General features: G+C 55.9%; 1 protein-coding gene across 4 annotated transcripts in view; it reads right to left on the bottom strand.

Moving 5' to 3' along the window:
- Window positions 1-10,898, bottom strand: part of SH2B3 (SH2B adaptor protein 3) — a 45,053-nt gene extending 34,155 nt beyond the window's left edge. For 2 of the 4 annotated variants that reach the window (XM_032239753.1, XM_032239744.1), the window contains exon 1: window positions 10,496-10,898. The gene's annotated coding sequence lies outside the window, so the exon portion shown is untranslated. The remainder of the gene's footprint in view (window positions 1-10,495) is intronic. The other 2 variants (XM_032239721.1, XM_032239737.1) reach the window with 1 other exon arrangement.
- Window positions 10,899-14,393: the final 3,495 nt, after the last annotated feature.

Genomic DNA, 14,393 nt, shown 5'->3' with positions numbered 1-14,393 from the left:
CTCAAAAAAAAAAAAAAAAAAAATCTCAGCATCATCACTTAGTAGTTATGGGACCTTAAGTGACTTATGTTATTACTCCATGCCTCAGTTTTCCCATCTGTGAAAGGGGAACCATGATCATGCCTACCTCATAGGCATATTATGAGGATGAACTGATAGGTGGAAAGCCCTAGAATCTAGAAAATGCTTAATAAAGACTGGCTGCTATTGTTATTTCCAGGTTGCAATGACAGTATATTATTGGTGTCCATTTATATTAAAAATAAATATAAAACGGGCTGGCCATGGTGGCTCGCACCTGCAATCCAGCACTTTGGGAGGCTGAGGTAGGTGGATCACCTAAGGTCAGGAGTTTGAGAACAGCCTGGCCAACATAGTGAAACCCCATCTCTACTAAAAATACAAAAATTAGCCAGGTGCAGTGGTGCTCGTCTGTAATCCCAGCTACTCGGGAGGCTGAGGCAGGAGACTCACTTGAACCTGGGAGGCGGAAGTTGTAGTGAGCCGAAATCGCACCACTGCTCCCCGCCCTGGGCGCCAGAGCGAGACTGTCCCTCCCCAAACACACACACACACACACACACACACACACACACACACAGAAAAACAAACAAAAAATAAAAAGGAATAAATTCACAAGACTCACAAGGGGTGCAGAGGAATTTCCCGCACTAATAGGGGACCCTCAGGACCGGCAAACCTTTGCCTACCCATCTTAGCTGGGGTGCCCTTCTCCTCCCATGGCCAGAGGGCCTTTCCTTAGGCACATCACCAGAATGTCACTGAGTCCCCCCCACCCCTCTGCTGTCCGTGGTGCCAAACAGCTGGGACCTCTGTGGGCTCTCATCGGTGCCATCCTTCCTTCCTCCTGAGCCTGGCTGGGCCCCTGCTGGGGACCACATATCCAGGTCTGCTCTTCAGCATGGAGAAGAAATGCTCTCCCCACTCAGGCCACAAAGCTGGGCCTGCAGATCCCTGATATCAGCACACCATGAATGAACAGTGGTACCTCCGGTGACTCCCTCCCTGGCAGGGGCAGTGGCTGCACAACACAAGCTACAGAGCCACAGGGGCCTGGGGACAATTGCCGCCTCCAACCATGCCCTCCTTCATCCTCCCTCCAGGTATTACTGAGGGCTACTGTGTGCCAGACACCAGGCTAGGCCCCAGATACCACAGTGAACAGCACAGAGAAACACTGCTCTCCCGGGGCTCACATTACAAAGGGGGCCACATATTGGCTGTGTGGCCCCTGACACCTGACTCAACCTCTCTGAACCTGGATTTCCTCATCTGCGAAGCAAGTAGCAGCATGGCATCCACTTTGCAAGGTATCTGTAGGGAATTCATGAAAGGGGGCGCAAGGTGGAGACGCAAACCTGAAAACAGGGCTCTCTCTGCCACACACCCCTCCACAAGCACCGTCTCTGCATGTGGCCATGTCCTGCTGGGCACGTCTGCAGGGCACTGGCAATGAAGGGTGCCCCTGCCACGTGAGGCCATGGTGGAGCCCCCGTGGCCCATCACTGTAGAACACCAGAGAGTACAAGCAGGTACCTCTGCCCTCGCTGGAGGGGCTGTGCAGAGTCAACAATCTTTTTTTTCTATTGAGACAGGGTCTTGTTCTGTCACCCAGGCTGGAGTGCAGTGCCACTGATGGTTCACGGCAGCCTAGACCTCCCAGGCCCAAGCAATCCTCACCTTAGCCTCCCAAAGTGCTAGGACTACAGGCACGACACATGGCTAATTTTTGTATGTTTTGTAGAGATGGGGTCTCACTATGTTGCCTAGGCTGGCCTCAAACTCCTTCCGCCTTGGCCTCCCAAAGTACTGGAATTACAGGCATGAACCGCTGTGCCCTGCTATAGTCAACAGTTTTGTACATCACAGGCTCCTTGGGACCTGCACGCAGTAGGCGCTCTGCACAGTTAGTAGTCAGTAAAAGCTGTCAGGCAGAAGGGAAGGGAGAGGGGCCACATCTGCCGTTGGCCACCATGTTCTTCCTGTCCCTGAAGCACGAGGGTCTTACCCCCACATGGGGGAACCTGTTCTTGGTCAGTCCCACTCTTGCCCACACACAACCTTGACACAGGTGAGACAGGCACTACCCTCGTGGCTTGGAGGACGCCCAGAGAGCTCTGATTCCATTCCCAGCTCCTGCCTCGCCTACACGATCTGCCTCTAGCCACGCCAGCTGCCTGTGGGTGTTGGCATGAGCATTCCCTCTGCCCTGTCTGCTTCCAGTTGCATGTAAGAGAAGCTTCTGCTGAGCTCCCAACTGAACTTGACCTTCAGCACACTGGGCACACACTATCACTTAAAAGGGTGTTTTTATTAGTGCCAGTCTCCCCACCAGACTGAGCTCCATGAGTCATTCCCTGCTCCAGCTCCAGCTCCTAGCATGCAGCAGGAGCTCAATGAATGTCTGTTAAATGAACATATGAATGCGAGAGATCAGTTGGATTTGCAAACTGGCTCTCCTGGCAGCTGCGTGGTAACCAGCATGAACCAACCTCCCCCGCCCCCAGGCTGTCCTACCTTCTGGGCACCCTGGGCCTCCATCCAGCCCTGTATGTCAGAGTCTTGAAGCCCAACTGCAGAGCCAAACCCTGGCAGGAGCCTTCCTCAGAACAGCTGCACCCACTCCGGGTCCCTCACTGTCCAGGCAATAGCTGGGAGCACCCCCTCACTGGGCCCCTCTGCCATCTCCCCCCATAAGAACAATGACAGTTACTGAGCGTCTGCTACACATGAGGCATTTTTCTTTCTCTTTTTAGAGACAGGGTCTCACTCTGTCTTCCAAGCTGCAGCGCAGTGGCACGATTATAGCTCACTGCTGCCTCAAACTCCTGGGCTCAAGAGATACTCCTGCCTCAGCCTCCAGAGTAGCTAGGACTGCAGGCTTGTGTTACCACGCTGAGATCACATCAGGCATCTTTTTTTTTTTTTTTTTTGAGACGGAGTTTCGCTCTTGTTACCCAGGCTGGAGTGCAATGGCACAATCTCAGCTCACCGCAACCTCCGCCTCCCGGGTTCAGGCAATTCTCCTGCCTCAGCCTCCTGAGTCGCTGGGATTACAGGCACACGCCACCAAGCCCAGCTAATTTTTTGTATTTTTAGTAGAGACGGGGTTTCACCATGTTGACCAGGATGGTCTCGATCTCTTGACCTCATGATCCACCCGCCTCGGCCTCCCAAAGTGCTGGGATTACAGGCTTGAGCCACTGCGCCCGGCCTCAGGCATCTTTTCTTAACTACTTTTGCAAAACATTACCTCTCCCAAGCTTCCTAACAGCCCTAGGAAGTAGGTCCAACAATTGCTTCCATTTTCCAGATGAGGCAACTACAACACAGTGGCCCCGTAGCTAGTGATTACAGAACCCCCCCCCCCCCCCCCCCCCCCCCACCCCCCCCCACCCCCGCACACAGCCGGGCGTGGTGCCTCACGCCTGCAATCCCAGCACTTTGGGAGACCGAAGAGGGCGGATCATGAGGTCAAGAGATAGAGACCATCCTGGCCAACATGGTGAAACCCCATCTCTACTAAAAATATAAAAATTAGCTGGGCGTGGTGGTGCGCGCCTGTAATCCCAGCTACTCTGGAGGCTGAGGCAGGAGAATCACTTGAACCTGGGAGGCAGAGGTTGCAGTGAGCTGAGATCATGCCACTGCATTCCAGCCTGGTAACAGGGCGAGACTCCCTCTCATTTAAAAAAAAAAAGACCCCCCCCGAGAGGGCACCCCTAAATTGTCTGATCAGTGCCTGAATGCACACAAGAAGGGCTCACTTCCCAATGAATGCTTATTGGATGAATGAGTGAGTCCCAGAGGAGAGGATATAAAGGTCTCATTCAGCTCTGGCTGGAGTCAGGAGTCGACAGTAGCTCTGTCCAGGTCCCAAACCCACCAATGTTAAGGAAAACAGCCACAGGGCAGAAGGAAAAAACAAAAATGAGAGGCTGGGCTCGGTGGCTTACACCTATAATCTCAACACCTTGGGAGGCCAAGGCGGGAGGATCGCTTGAGCCCCGGAGTTCGAGACCAATCTGGGCAACATGATGAAACTCTGTGTCTACTAAAAATACAAAAAAGAAATTAGCCTGGCATGGTGCCTGGGCCTGTAGTCCCAGCTACTCGGGAGGCTGAAGCAGGAAGACTGCTTGAGCCCAGGAGGTCGAGGGACCGCTGCACTCCAGCCTGGGTGACAGAAGCAGACCATATCTCTATAAGAAAAAAAAGAAAAAGGACTGATGTCTATAGGGTGCTTCCTATGGGGCTCATGAGTGGCTGCTGCTATTTTCTTACTATTACTGTTAGAAAAGAAAAGCTCCAGCCTTGGAGTCAGGCTGCCAGGGGAAGCCACAGGGGGGCCTGCCTCTTGGGCATGGCTGGGGGCATCACGGGGAGTTGGAACAAAAGACCTTCTCAGGGGAGAGGCGGCGGCCCGCTCCAGGCAGGAAGTCGCCAGCCCAGAGCCATCAGCTGCAGCTCAAGCTATGGAAGGGTCTGTGCCAGGGAGGTTTTCTGGCCAGGAGGGCAGGCAGGCCACAGGAAGGTGGCCCCCTCCCTGGCCCTGGCCCAGGCAGTGGCGTTTATTGAGTGCTTACTATGTGCCAGGCGCAGATAAAAAGCGATTGATCAGATCGTGACAACCCTGGGATGGGGGTGAGAGGCTGACAAGCTGTGGACAGGAAGCAATGATGATCCCAGGGTCCCCAGGCTTCCACTGTAGGGTATGAGTGGGGTGCAGGGTGTCTTTGGGATACTTCTAACCCAGAGCAGAGATTCTGGGGAGGCTGGTCGGCCAGAGAAATGAACCACCTTCTTCCCCACAGAGGGGCCCTAGCACCCAGGAGCCTGCTACCTACTCAGGCTGCCTTCTAGGGCAGGAAGCTCCCAGCTGTGGGGGTCTCCAGGGTTTCCCCAAATCCTGCAGCTGGGTGAGGGGCAGGATGATGTGGAGCAGGAAGAGCTCAGCATCCTGGTCCCCAACCCCCAAGTCCCTCCCTGCAGCAAACACATGGAGGCAACTAGCTGCACTCCCGCCAGCTGGGGCTAGGGGTGCCTGCATCTCAGGACCCCAAGTTCAGAACACAGCCGGATCCACCAGAGAGCTATCTATCCAGCGCCTCAAAACAGTCCGCTTCTTGGCACTCCCCAAGAAGCACAGCCAGCCCAAGGCACCCAGTCAGTAAGAAATCACAGGACCCTGAACAGCTGGGAACCTGGCTCTGAGCTGTGGGATCCCCTTAATCCACGACCCCCCGAGATCAGGACTTATCAGCCTCTCCTCTAGCTAATAACCCTGGATAATAATATAATTTGGGGAAGCTAAAATTTTCCGTTAAATGATCAGGCCCACATTCAGAGAAAGCCTTTATCCATGGTGGGAATTCCCCCTGCTGAGGCTTGGGGAGGGTTTTTTTTTTTTTTCTTGAGACAGATCTGACTGTCACCGAGGCTGGAGTATAGTGGCGTGATCACAGCTCACTCACTGCAAGCTTGACCTTCTGGGTTTAAGCAAGCCTCCTGAACATCTGGGACCACAGGAGTGTGTCACCATACCCAGTTTTTGTTGTTGTTGTTGTTGTTTTTGTAGAGACAGGGTCTCACTATATTGCCCAGGCTGGTTTCAAACTCCTGGGCTCAAGTGATCCTCCCACCTTGGCCTTCCAACGTGCTGGGATTACAGGTGTGAGCCACTGTGCCCAGCCTGGGGAAGATTTCTTAAAGTGTAGTAAATGAAGTTAAATTGGGCCAGTCCAGAGCCTCCACTCTCCCCTGCCCCAGCTCACAGACACATATAGGAAGTCTCACACCTTCAGAGGAGACACTTCCTCCAGTGAGGCCTCCAGGTTGAATCCAGGCCACAGGGAACATTTCTATCTTCTCCATGCCTAGCACCAACTGCTCCAGAAGCCCAGACCCCATGGCCTAAGGAGGCCCAGAGAGCTGTGGGATTCTGATACACACACTGCCTGGCAGGCGGCCCACTGCCCTTTCACAGCATTCAAATTGCCAGGTGCAGAGATGCCCATGGGAAGAGCGGGGCAAAGGCGGGGACCCTGGGGAGGCCAAGAGATATGTTCTACCCCAGGCCACGAGGCAGCCAGCAGGGCACTGATGCACCCTTGCTGGGGTCACCTTGTGCCTGGAGACATTTATGAGGCGAGCACAGTCTGCCGGAACAGGAAATGTCCTCTTTCTCTGCCCACACCGCCAGCCTGACATCCCAGCCACCACCCCAGCTAGGTTTCAGGAGGTAGGGAAAGCCAGGAGCTATCTCCCCATGGAGAGGCAGAACTGTCAGAATCCCACCTCCCCATCCCAAGGCCGTGGTTTCCTCCTTTCACTGCCTCTGGGTTGAAGGCAGACAGGTGAGATCCTAGGAGGACAGCCTCTGGTGAACCTCCTTCCCATGCGCTGCTTGGGGACATCAGGAGGGACATGCTTATGCCCTCAATTCCCTCACCTCTCCCAGCAGACACTGCCCTCTCTGGGCCTCTCCTCCTTGAGATGATGCCAGTGTGTGAGCTCTGAAAGGGCAGATCCCATGCTAGTGGTCCCCTTGTGTGTCCACCTTCCTGATTGATCACATTCCCAGTTCCCCAGCTGGGGCCCCCCATCGGGTGCCCTGTGAGGCAGCCCCTGTGAGCAGGACACAGACTTCCTCCCTCCCAGGCCTCCCAGAGGACACATGTCCTAGGCAGCAGCCGGCTCCCCGCTGGCCAGCCAGGATGGTGGGGGGGTCACATCCGGGCGGGCCCCCAGGGGCTCCAGGCCTGGCTCACAAGGAAGCCTGTGGCCCGGCCCCACTGACTGACCCCTGATAGGGTGGCGTGGGAGGAAAAATCTTCTATCCAACTGCTCAGCTGCCGGATTTCCGGCTGGGGCAGGGCGGGGGGTCTGCCAGGACGACCTCTTCCCCTGGGGAAGTGTCCTTTGCCCCTGCTGGGAGGAAAGATGTCCAGTGGTGGCCAGCGGAACCCTGGAGCCCTGGTAGAAGGGTGCTGGTCCCCCCCGGCGGCAGGGCCCCATTGAACGGATGTCCAGCGGTGGCCCTGATCCTGCTGCCAGGCCTCGGGACCTGCTCAGTCTCCAAGAGATCTCAAGCCCTGGGAAGCTGGGGAGCTGAGGAGCTAGAGAGCTGGGGTGCTGGGGTACAGGACTCCTGGGTCCAATAAGGCCTGACTCAGCAAGTGACCCTGGCTGAGTCACTTCCCCGGGGCAGCCTGCCCGCCTCAGTTTCCTCGGGAAGGGTGGGTAGTGCAGAATGGGGTCTTGCAGGGAATGAGCAGCTGGCACTGCCCCTCTGGACTCACTGAGGCAGGCTTCTCCGGCCTGCCCAATGGAAGCGGCTTCCTGCTTCACCTCATCACAGATGCTGAATGCCCACAAGCCCCTGGGGACCATTTTCCCAGGAAACCTGGCAGTTAAGTGCCAGCCCCTACTGGCCATCAACAAGAATGGTTTGCACTTATTCAGTGCCAACTGCATGCTGGGCACTGTGCATGCCTCCTCTTCTCAAAACCACCCTAACAGGGAGTTGGCAGCAGCCCCATTTCATAGACAAAAAGACCTGTGGCTCAGAGAGGTTAAGGGACCAGCCCAAGGTCACACAGCCAGAGCAAGTACAGCCAACACAGTCCCAGTCCAGACGCTGTACTTCACGCAGCCACCCTGCGGAGGCTGGAACTCTTGGCTTCCATCAGGCAGGCGAGGCTCAGACCAGAGAAGCCAGGTTCCCTGCCTAGGACCTCATACCTGGAAGCCAGTAGAGCCCGATTTGGCTCTAAAGCCCATACTGCTACCAGGCGGAAGCGGGAATTCAACAGGAAAAGACTCGTTTTAATAATAACAGTAATATCTACTATTGTTAATTGAGTGCCAGGCTCAGCACTCAGTGCTTTATATGCTGTGTCACAGCGAGTGCTATAGCTGTTCGAGTCTTTCACAGATGCTGTCTCAATTGCCTCAGAGAGGTTAAGTGACCAACCCAAGGATTTTCAGCAATGGGAGACCCTCGTGAACATCAGCCCTCAGAAGGGTATGTGGTCATGTAAACTGGGCCCCAAAGGCGTTTTCAGCGAAAGGAGCTGTATTGGCCCAGACTGAGGGACAGCTCCCTACTATGTCCCTGAGACCCCTTCAATGACCCTCCCCACCCTGGCTGGGGAGGGCACCTGGGTTCCCCTCACCCGAGACAGGTGGCACTAGGACTGGTGGCTAGGTCCCTCCAAGTGCTTCCAGCTCTGCTCCACCCAGTATATGGAGAATATCTGGGGGTGGCACAGTGGGACCCAGAAATCCAAGGACTTAGCGGTCCTACGGGATCTATTTGTATTCAAAAGTTCTATTTATCAGAGGAGGAGCATCAGGACCAGGTTTGAGAGGCATGGGGGTGAGGGGGAGGAGGAAGGAAAGCCCACAGAGCTAACATCCACAGCAAAAAAGATCATCCCAGCCCCAAGGCTGCTTCTCTTCCTCCCGACCAAGCCATTCTAGACTCTGTGAATTCACTCATTCATGGTTCCCATGACCCTAAGAAGTAGGTGCTATTAGCACACCCACTTCACAGATGAGGAAACTGAGGTGGGGCAGTTCAGCAAGGCCTCCTGGCTAAGGAAGTGCCCAGATCTTCAAAATTCTGCTCCCAAACACCCTGGACACTCCAGTGCTATGTGCGCAACAGATGCTCAAGGGAGACTGCAGAAGGAGCAGCTCACAGCCAATAACAATAACACTCACGAAGGCGATGATGAAAGCACCACCACCACCTGCAACTGAATCGCTTCTCTTTGCCAGGCAGCAGGTGCTCATTACACACCGGCTCATTAAATCTCCAATGCAAACCTGTTATTACCCTGTTTTATACAGGGGGAAACTGAGGTTCCAAGTCACTTGCCCATGCCTTCAGCTGAATGGAGGCTGCGGGAGCAGCGAAGTGCAGTCTCCAGGACCCTCCTCCACTTCCTGCTGAGCCCCTGCAGGCCAAGCCCCCAGCTGCTGATGCTCAGGGTCAGCCCCTTCCCAGCTGGCTGCTCTGTGGCCCGTAGGGACTCGCAAAAGTTCTAAGAATGCTCACCCTTTGGCTCAGAAGGATTTTCCCTCCCAGAGTGGGGTTGTGGGAACAAGCTCAGGAAAAGTGCACTAAAAACCCTTCCAACTTCCCTCAGTGGGCCCAGGCTCTCATCCCCCAAGCTCAGCCTACCCAGGTGGCCTCTGCAGGCTCTCCCTCCACAAGGGCAGGTCCAGAGGAGCCTCCAGAGTGGCCAGGTCAGTGATGGGAAACCCAGACACAACGTGCACCTGCATCCATGGAGACCCACACGCCCACTGCCCTGGCAGGGGCCCTGAGGCCTTAGCTGCTGGCTGGCGTGAGGGAACTGTCATCTCCCCGGTGAGGGGCTGTGGGTCAGATCTCGGCTCTCCTGCCACGAAAGCTGGCCCTGCCCACACCGCTTTGCCCGGGCCTCTGCTCCAAATCCCCCACCAGATTTCACTTCCTCCCACTCAGCCCAGCCTGGCCGTACCCCTCCCTGGAGGCCCCCAGCTGCAGGCAGTGACCTCCTCACCTACATCAATTGTGGTTGGGAATGGGGAAGAGAAACAGGAGAACGAGGAAACTAAAGAAAATAAAGCGGGACAAGCAGGCAGACACCCCTCTCCGGTTCCTCAAATGCAATCCCCTCCCTCAAAACAAAGCTCCCCTGGAGGGTGGGAAGGAGGCAGGGAGGGGAGGAGATTTCTGCACCAGGCATCAGAGGCCTCTGAAATACCCTCCCAATTGTCAGGATCTAGAAGACCAACACCCCCTTCTGACGTTTTTCGGTCAGGGTATTCCCAGGGAACCCCAGGTCGGAGGTGTGAGAAGATCAGTCCCAGAAACCTGTCTCTGGGACCCCTAGCCCTGGTGAAGCACCCAATTCAGCAGCATACGGGGGCCTGGCCCGGCCCACCTCGGCAGTGCAGGGACTGGGGAGAGGGGCTTCCTGAATCAGGGCGCTACCCTCTTAGCCACATGGCCCGGAATGGGGGTGGGGAGAGGCCGGCGCATCTTCTCCCGCTGCCCCCACACCCAAGGGCTCATCTGTGTTCACAGCCTCAGTTTGACTACTTTCACTTTCAAGGTAGCAATGGATGACCGCTCCTCCCTAGGCACAAGTTGAGGGGAGGGCCGCCCCCAACCGGCGAGGCTACTGTAGGGTGGGCTGGGGGTGTCGGCGAGCGATGCCCCTCTCCCCGCTGCCACGGCCTCAGCTATCATCCCAACGCTCTCCTCAACACGTGTGTGCGTGGTGGTGGTAGCTGGGGGGGGGGGGTCGCAGGTGCTGGGAGCCGTCACCCCGGAACGCCTCCATCTGAGCCGCAGGGCAGTATTTTGGGCAGGGGGTGACGCGCAAAGCCCGGGCAGAACCGGACACGGGGACTTCCCTTCCCCCACGAAAGCCCTCCCGGCCCCAGAGGAGGACATTGCCGGCAAAGGCGGACTCACCTGAGAGACAGGGGCTCCGGGCCCGGCCGGCCCATGGCGTCGCGCGCCCCCGGGCCCCCGAAATCCCGAGGGGGCGGGTGGGCCCCCGCCCCGGGAGCGTCCTCTCCCGCGCGCCGGCTTCTCGCTAGCGGCTCGCTGGAGCGGGGCTCAGGCAGGAAACCCGGGCTCGGAAAATGGCCAGCGCCTCATCATTTCCGCCGCCAGCGCTTGACAGTTGCGGGAGGATGCGCCCCTGGGCCGCCGCCGCCTGGGAAACTTTGCAGCCGCCGCCGTCGCCACCGCGGGCCGCGACAGTCCGGGCGGGCAGCCGGGCGGAGGCGGTGGCCCGGACCCATGCCGCCCTGCGCCGTTATGTAAAGAGGTATCGGCAGCGCAAGCTGAGCCTGGCGGAGGAGGGCGGCCGCGACAGGGGCGGGGCCACCAGGAGTCACGCCCCTGTTCGCCCACGGGCCGGAGACTCGGCTGGTGGGGCGGGACATGAGGGCGGAGCCTGGGCTGGTCCCGCCTACCAATCCCGCTAGTCTGCTGCTGACCTGGTCTAAGGCCTCTCCTAACGCGGGCCAGGCAAGAGGCGGGGCCTTGCGAAGTCACGCCCACCACGTGCCCACTCGATTTGGCGTCCCACAGCCTAAAGAAGGGAGGATCGAATGGGCGGGGCGAACTTAGCCTCACCCACTCGATGCCAGCAGGCCACCGGGTGCCTCAGCGCCTGGAGGCGGGGCCGGATGAAGGGGCAGGGCCTAGGGAGGGCAGGGTCGAGAGGTCTGGCCTCCAAGGGGTGCATCTCTGCTGACTCCCTCCTGCAGGGCCTTATCAGCGCCCGCAGGGCTGGGTCGTGCAATAGCGACCCAGTCTTTCATCATCGCCCGAGGGACACAGCCCAGCCCTGCCCCGCCCTGACTATCTGCGATCAGCTGAGGCGATCCGCCACGGCCCCAGCCCCCAGTTTGGGTTCTGGCCCCAGCCCTCAGCTTTGCCTTTGCTACAGCCGGTGCCAGTGTAAATCAGCCTCCCTCCGGCTACCCGTCCTGTCCTCCAACTCTAGGAGGGTTGCATCTTTCTCCAGGAAGCCCTCTCGGACCACTGGCTCCCGTGGCCTCTGCGCCCACCCCCCTGCCAGCTTCCAGGCTACTTACATTTTCCCCGCGGCCTCATGAGGAACCGAGACGGACAGTGGGCTTCCCCCTAGTCCGGAGTGGGGCATGCTCTCAGTCAGCGTCTCCCTCAACACGTGGGAGGGCGAGGAGGGAGGAATGTCTACCCTTCTCCCCCTCCCCCAACAGGAAACTAGTCGCCCACGTCCCCAGCTTGGAGGGGCCACCTCAAGCCTTACCGGGCAGCAAGTGTCTCCATTCCACTGCCTCCCCCTCTTCCTACCCGGGCAAATGACTTGACTTCTCCGTACCTCCACTTCCTTGCCTATGAAATGGAAATAATGTGTGCCCACTCTCCTGGCAGTGAGAATTAAGTGAGTTAATGCATTAAAGCAGTAAGCTCGAGACTTGGCTCCAGGAAGCACTCAGGGAGTCCTGGCCTTCGAGCTACAGGAAGGGGTTCCCCAGAAGGTGGGGATTTCCAGGCTCCAAGTAGATGGGGGAAGGGAGCTGGCCTGCTATAGGATTCCTGCTGTCCAATGACCTTGAAGACAAGGGCCACAAAAATCTGCTTTCCACACATAGGTATGAAATAACTGCTATGCACCAAGCACTGTTCTAGGTGCTGGGAACACAGCAGTGAACAACACAAATATCTCTGCCTGCGTGGAGCTGATCTTCTGGTGAGGGGACATATGTAGTGGGATCACTTATGGAATGACAAAACAGTTATGGGATGGAGATTGGGAAGGGGATATCTTAGATCTGGGGCTCAGGAAGAACACCTCTGAGGAACTAATACATGAGCTTAGAGCCCCCCATGACAAGAAGGATCCAGGTACTATAACATCTGAGGGAAGAGCATTCCAGGCCAAAGGAACAGCATGTGCAAAGGTGCTGAGGTGGGAATACATTTGATGCATTAGAAGAAAGTCATAAAGGCAGTGGTGACACCTATACTGATAAGAGGTGACGTTTCAAAGGTGGACCCATCACATGGTGTTTTGAAGGTCCTGGTGGGGACTTTGGGAATATTTTGAGGGCAGTAGGGTGCCATGGAGGGCTGTGAGGAGAAGGACCTGTTGAGGGTGGGATTCAAGCTGTTCACACAGCTTCTGAGGATGTGGGAAGAGGGGTGGGGTGGGGGAGGGTCAATGAAGTCTCAAGGAGGCCGGGTGCAGTGGCTCACACCTGTAATCCCAGCACTTTGGGAGGCTGAGGCCAGTGGATCACCTGAGGTCAGGAGTTTGAGACCAGCCTGGCCAACATGGTGAAAACCCATCTCTACTAAAAATACAAAAATTAGCTGGGTAAGGTGGCGTGTGCCTGTAATCCCAGCTACTGGGGAGGCTGAGGCAGAAGAATTGCTTGAACCTCGGAGGTGGAGGCTGCAGTGACCCAAGATCGCATCACTGCACTCACCCTGGGTGACAGAGCAAGACTCCATCTCAAAAAATAAAAAGTCTGAATGGATTACCCCATATAATTTGTTCAATTTCTTATACTTGGGGACACTGAGGCCAAAAGAAAACAGTTACTTGTTTGTAGCCATGCAGCTGCCAGGCGGCACCCACACAGCAGCCCGGTACCCAGCCAATGCCACATGGCTGCTGAAATCTGCCAGCCACAAGCACTTTCCCTCTCACTTGCCCAGACAGCAGCTCCGCTGACTTAAATTGGGACTTGCGGTTCTTCCCCTTTTTAATCACGGTTCAAGCCTTCTCGCCTGCCAGATTTCTCGGAGGCACAAACTGGTTTCCTTCCTTGCTTAGTTGCTCGCCCGTGTCCCCACCGGAGTTCAGTTTCTTGTTTTGATGCTCACTGAGACCCGAAGACTTCTCGCTTTTTGTGTTTGTTTTCCCTTGGAAAGGCAAAAGGATTCCAGCAAATAACCTTCCCATCACTGTGCCCTAGATTTGAGAGCGCCGCTGCCGCAAGCACAGCGAGGTCCTCATCGCCACTGGGAGGCCAGCCAGCCGCGGCTCTACCCACCCTGCAGGTCACTGGGGCCAAGGAGAGAAAGGGTTATTCGAATTCCCACAACTGATCAGCAGCTCCCAGACACAAGCCAGGCCCCCTTAGGAGAACAGGTCCAACCGCCCTTCCTCCCTGCTGTGAAAAACTCGAACACCTCCTGCTGGCCAAGTTCCAGAAAGCTGGAGGCTCGAAGGATTAATAACAATTACAACACAAGAGTCAATAGCAGTAAATTAATAATGATCAATGCTATTAATATTCATGTTAGCAATTAGTATTAATAATAACTAATAACAACAGAAATTAACTAATACAAACACAAATACATGATATGTGCTTGATGCGATGGATAGCTCATTACTCTAATGTGATTATTAACACATTGCATGGGGGGTATCAAAATAGCCCCCATACCCCATAAATACACACATCTACTATGTACTCATAAAAATTCAAGGTCGGGCACGGTGGTTCATGCCTGTAATTCCAGCACTTTGGGAGGCTGAGGCAGGTGAATCACCTGAGGTTCAAGACAAGCCTGGTCAACATGGCAAAAACCTGTCTCTACTAAAAATACAAAAATTAGCCAGGCATGGTGGTGGGCACTTGTAATCCCAGCTACTCAGGAGGCTGAGGCAGGAGAAGAGCTTGAACCAGGAGTTGGAGATTGTGGTGAGCCAAGACTGCGCCATTGCACTCCAGCTTGGGCAACAACAGTGAAACTTCGTCTCAAAAAAAAAAAAAAAAAAAAAAAAAAATTCAAAAGTGTCGGGCTCGATGGCTCATGCCTGTAATCCCAGCAATTTGGGAGGCCAAGGTGGGTGGAT

The sequence above is a fragment of the Sapajus apella genome, unplaced genomic scaffold, assembly GCF_009761245.1.
Source record: "Sapajus apella isolate SASKATOON/1434 unplaced genomic scaffold, GSC_monkey_1.0 scaffold2, whole genome shotgun sequence".
NCBI lineage: Eukaryota > Metazoa > Chordata > Mammalia > Primates > Cebidae > Sapajus > Sapajus apella.
This window is presented reverse-complemented; position numbering and strand designations above follow the sequence as displayed.